This window comes from Cimex lectularius, unplaced genomic scaffold (assembly GCF_000648675.2).
Source record: "Cimex lectularius strain Harlan isolate CLEC.00 unplaced genomic scaffold, Clec_2.1 scaffold13, whole genome shotgun sequence".
NCBI classification, from domain to species: domain Eukaryota; kingdom Metazoa; phylum Arthropoda; class Insecta; order Hemiptera; family Cimicidae; genus Cimex; species Cimex lectularius.
This window is the reverse complement of record NW_019392649.1, coordinates 1929984-1935658: the sequence shown is the minus strand read 5'-3', so window position 1 is coordinate 1935658 and position 5675 is coordinate 1929984.

Sequence of the window (5675 nt, the reverse complement as noted above, 5' to 3'; positions counted from 1 at the left end):
TTTACATTTTTCTCCCCAAAGAAAAAGCAAAAGAGCTCGAAACGTTGTTTGAATTTGACCTAGGTATAATTTTTGAAATTATTTTTGTATCGTTTGGTTAATAATATGAAAATCGAGTATTATAACCGATAGCCTAGTATTTACGAAACAGCGTAGTATTAGTGGTGTATTCAGAACAATCAAATTCACCGGATCTATCACCAACTGACTTTCACTCCGTGCTTGTACAACATACAAAAACCTAGTCTTCTAATTGCGAATACAAAAAGCTTGAAACTCAGACCAGTTGCTTAGTTTCACATTAAAAATGAACCTATTTTGCTTCGTCTGATCAGTAATAATGAAAATTGGATTTTGCAAAATAACCGGAGATCTGGATAGTAGTTCGGAAAGCGTGAGGAAAGAAAGGCTAAAAATAATTAGGAAATCCGGGTTGAGAAGTGATTTCACGACATCTACATGCTACAGACCTATTCTCAACCGATTTTACTGCTTTTCTTGTATGAATAACTATAACTACATAGCTCTTCTCATTTGTGAAAAAATGTCAAATCTAGAAGTATTTTTTCAGCTGGAATTAAAGTAGGTCCAGATGCCCACTCGATTCGTAGTTATGCCCTTATTTCCTGCTGCACAGCGTCTATAAGCCTTTGTATCGTTGGTCAAGTATAATAAAAATCGGATATTACATGATAATTGTAGTCGGGCAGGTTCAAATCTAAAAAGTTATGATTACTGTTTGGTTAGACCATTTTCTTTTTAAACAAATCGGCTAACATTTCCCGCCAAAAGTTGTATATACTGTTCGCTATGAGATACAAAGAACACTAGTTGTTTATCTCATTCTGTCGATAAAGTACGATTTTTTAATTTACTTTCCTGTTAGACAGAAATGCTTATCGCCTACCGTTACGGTGAATGAGCACTTTACAACTACCAAACCACGTTACAATACATTTTTCATACGATTACTAACCGATTTGCTATGTCGGGATTCGAACCCAGAACCTCTCGCGAGGTAAATACACGCCGGGCGCCCTAGCCACAATACCTGGTTTCCAAAATGACAGAATATCTCCGGTACCAATACATTTTTTGTAAAACTTGAGGTCGCTTTTAAAGTCGACATTAAGTTTTCTATAACATGAGTTATGTAGAGAACCATTTCAGCTCAAATGGTAGCCATCCTGCTGGGAAAAACTTATAAAATTCAAACTTTAGACAATTTTTGAAAAAAAAAAATAACTGACTTAAACTGCTACATTAATCAAATTTCCGTTAAACAATAATTACAGGAAATTAGCCAAGAATCACATACTGAACTGGGGATGGCTTAAATTGATTTATATTAACGTGTTTTCATGTTTCAGGGTCGGCTTTAAAAAATGTTAAAATTTTAAAATGTAAAAAAAATTATATTTTTCTCCAATGCTGACATCCTATATCAATACTTTATTTTATTTATACTTGTTTTACGTTGTGCAAAGAGTAAAGAGAGGAAAGATAAATTTTTAAATTAGTATTTTTTGGCATTTAATTTATCTTTTATGCCGTTTTTTCATATGCTACAATCCGACACATGTAAAAAACGTTCCCCTAGTGAATCTACCCAATCGGCTTATGACAACATCTCCCCTCTTAGACTTAAACGATCGATTCAATTTGAACGTTGAAGATTTAATAAAAGATTTAATTTGGACAGAGAAAAGACAGAGGGGGTAAGAGCGAGATGGTGCGAGAGGGTGAGACGCCTTCTCGAACAAACAATTAAAGTATGAAACTTACTCCAGTGGGAGTGCCTGCCTGAGAAAATGATTTCCATTTCAATATGATTATTACTTCCCTTTGTTCAGAGAAGCGTGAGCCCGGAACAATTGACAAAGTTTTCATCCTGAGGATAAAAATCTGGGCGGGTTTTAGAAGGATAGGATGGAATGGGGATTTTATTAGGGAGAGTCAATAGACAGGCAGTTCAGGTGCAATTGGAGATTCATGCCGGTCCGATTGATCGTCAAATATTTACACGGTATAAACGTACGACTGAGTATTTTTGTTTAATGGAACATATCTTCAGCCCTTATGACAGTATTGGTAATGAACGAAATAATATTGCGATTGTTCGTTTGACTATAACTCTGGGACTAAAAGATAACAAAAATATTTATTTTTTTATAAAACTTGTGTAAAGAAACATTTATGTAAAAATGTAATTTGTTCCCAATATTAATGAACTTGAATGTTCATGGTAGCAAAATGTTTGGGAATCGCCCCAACCGACCGCCATTGGTTGACTCAATTCAAAAGACACTGCTCGGCATTTGTCCTTCACAACAGTCGCCTAGTCGAGACAACTGAGTTTACCATGGAAAGAGAGTTGCAACTGCAAGTTTCAATGTGAAGCAGTTCATTGAAGATATTCGTATTAGTCCCGAGATGTGCGACATGAGGTGTGAGGAGTGTAGTGATAAAATTAAAAGAAACGAAGCTTGGATGGAAGATGCTACTTCAGTACAGCATCCGAGAGAAAGCGCCGTTTCCCAATTTTATAACAATGAATAAACCCGCACTTTTCTTTACTGGGTTTCTTCCTTTTGTGCTTCTCTTTTTGCAAAAGAGCAAACACAAGAAGTGGTCCTGCTTCCTCGGCTTATAGCATCGTGACTTACTGTTGGGAAGAGACGTTGATTCAACCTGGTGTGAAACCAGCAAAGAAGTCTTCACACGGCAACTAGTTGAGAGTCAACAGGGCAACTTAGTTGAATCAACCAAACCGCTAAGTCTGAAAGAAGCAATCTTTAACTATTCCAGAATATACTTCAAGGGGGACGGTTGCAGTGCAAGTAGAAGTGCCACCTTGCTCGAATAGTTCAAACTGTAAGGGATTCAGCCTATTTTCCAGGAAATCGTAGGCACTCCTCTAGAACAGGTTAAAAAATTTGTTCAGCACTACAAGAACAAAAACATCCACTCCGTACTTGAGTGTGATATAAATGCACTGTATCACCAAAATCATCGAGTTTCTCTTTGATTATTTACTCACTAACCAATAACATAGCAGTGGGTCTGAACTTGTCTTTCCTGACGGCTTCAAGGAGCGAAGTAATTATATCTCACAGTAGCAAGCATGTCCATGATGATCAATATAATCCAAAAAAAGGGATAGCTTCTCGGAAATGTAAGATCATAAACTTTGTGGTTGAGGCAAAAGGCAAACACCACGGATTACAAAAGTCCTAAGAGGACTAACTGGCCTACCCAGAATGGTTCAAATAGAGGCAGAAGGGCTGAATATAGCAGTTAAAACCACAGAGGAACTAGTAGGTCTGACTGAAATTTGACTAAGGCAATCACTACAGACTATGAAAGCAATAGCTCATTAAGAGCCAAGGGACGAATAGTGAGGTCCATGGTGAAATAATGACCTCAAGAGTAAACAGTAACTTGAAAAAGTAGTATACATTTAGACATGCCCACCGATTGTATAAAGGCCTGTTTTTAATTTTCTATCAATTTTGTGGAGATATTATTGACGAGTTATGTCTAGAGAAGTATAGAACGTGTGAAGAATATTAAATTTTATCAGCTTCTATTAAATATATAAATACTCAATTAATTATACACAATTTTTTCCGAAATGAAAAATTTGTGTCACAAGCGGGATTCGAACCCACGACTTTCGGCGTGAAGAATATCATCTTAAATACGTAGTTGCTAACAAAATTTTAACCCTTAGAGTAATTAAAAACTTACATCAGCCTCTTAGCCACAGAGTGTATTCAAATGTATACGCATATGTGTCTATATGCTAGTTTTGTAATAAGGATATGAAATCGACTTGAGATCTAAAATTCCACTAACTCAGCCGAGACCATCGTGCCGGCGGGAGTAGCGGCCCTGCCATTGAATTATTAAAATATTTTCTTTCAAATATAAGTAACGAGGATCATCCCGGAGATATGGGTAATAACCACATACGTCGAAAACAACCTGGAAAAGTCTACATCGACCAAATCCCCGGAACAAACTTGCTCTCGAGGCCCGCCACATTTTTTCGCCAAATTGTTTTCAACAATATACTTTTCTCTTTAAAAGCAAAGAATTAAATTTAAAAATGTTCTAGATTATTACAATATTTACATAAATATCAACTATTTTCTTATCCAAAGGTGTAAAGTTAAGCCCATTTCAAAATATTCTTAGAATTTTAGAATGCGGGGACGCTATATTCGAACCCGGGACCTTTACCTTACAGCGACGAGCGCCGTGCAACGGCTAAACCGTTGCGGCCACCGACGCTCCCCCATTATATGTTTAAAACCGTGTTAATTGTACTTGTAGGATGAAATTGGACTTTTTTCTACTTTGACCACTGTTTTAATAATTTATTCCTCAGTGCATACTTTTTCCACCATAGCAATAAAAACTGCATTCGATCTTCTACCCTTACATATTCATTTACAAAAAGTGCCTTTCGAAAATATAAAAAGACTGCTCAGTCAGAAAAAAATAAAAGGAGATTTAAGTAGGAGGCATCATAAAATTCTATAGGGAATGAAAATAAATGCGGTACCTGACAAAATGAGAGAAAAATTCAATATTGACAAGTGTTCATATACATAAACAGATTTTTGGATGGAAGTTATCCGTACGGTGTAAGAAAAATGCCCTTATATGGTAACTGATGAATCAAATATGAATAATGGATTCCTTTAGACTTAAAAAAGGCGAATTATACCCGAGGAAATCTAAAATTGAAAATAAAAGGTGCAAAGATTTATGTTCTTTCGGACAGGCAAGTAGCTAAAAACGCAATAAATTCGTATGCTTTTAGGTCCAAAATAGTCCGCTAGATACGCCGCTGCTCTACCACTTGAGCTATCGTGACTTCGTTCCACTCGGACACTTGAATCCGATTACACGGCATTTGAAAAATGGAAAAAAGGAGGGAAAATTCAAAAGGTGGGGTTGAGATGGGAAGTTAGTGTCCGAGTGGATCGAGGTCACGATAGCTCAAGTTGTAGAGTAGCGGCGTATCAAGCCAAAGATCGTGGGTTCGAATCCCGCTCGTGCCATTGACTTTTTATCTCAACTAAAAACCTTAATTAATTGTAATATATTAATTGGTCAAGCGGACTACGAAATTAGTGAATTACATTTTAAGTGGGTATCGGGACATGAAGGCATAGAAGGAAACAGACTGACCACTCAGGAACAGCCCTCGCACCCATGGGACCAGAAGCATAAGTAGACGCAAAGTTTGACAAATGCACTAGGTCAGGGGTGCTCAAACGGTCGATCGCGATCGACTGGTCGATCGCGAGTGCTTTTTGAGTAGATCTCGAGAAGAAAAAATTTTTTAATAAGTAGGTAGGTAACTAAACTACAAAAATGTATTACGTAATAAAATAACACTGCTTGCGGCAAAAGGTGGCTTTATCAAAGGAACGCGCGGCACTTGTCAAAGAAAAGCCGCGTTGTTTCTAGACTAGTAGACAGTACAGTCTAGTCTAGAAACAACGAGAGACAGTACAGTCTAGTTTCGGGCGGCGCGTTTGACGGGAACATTCGAGACTTTCGTTCACGCCGATATAAATGTTGTGCCTGCAGGAATTGGAGTCATTCTGAATTGTAACTTGATGGCGATACTACGTCGATACAAAGTTTATTATTAAATA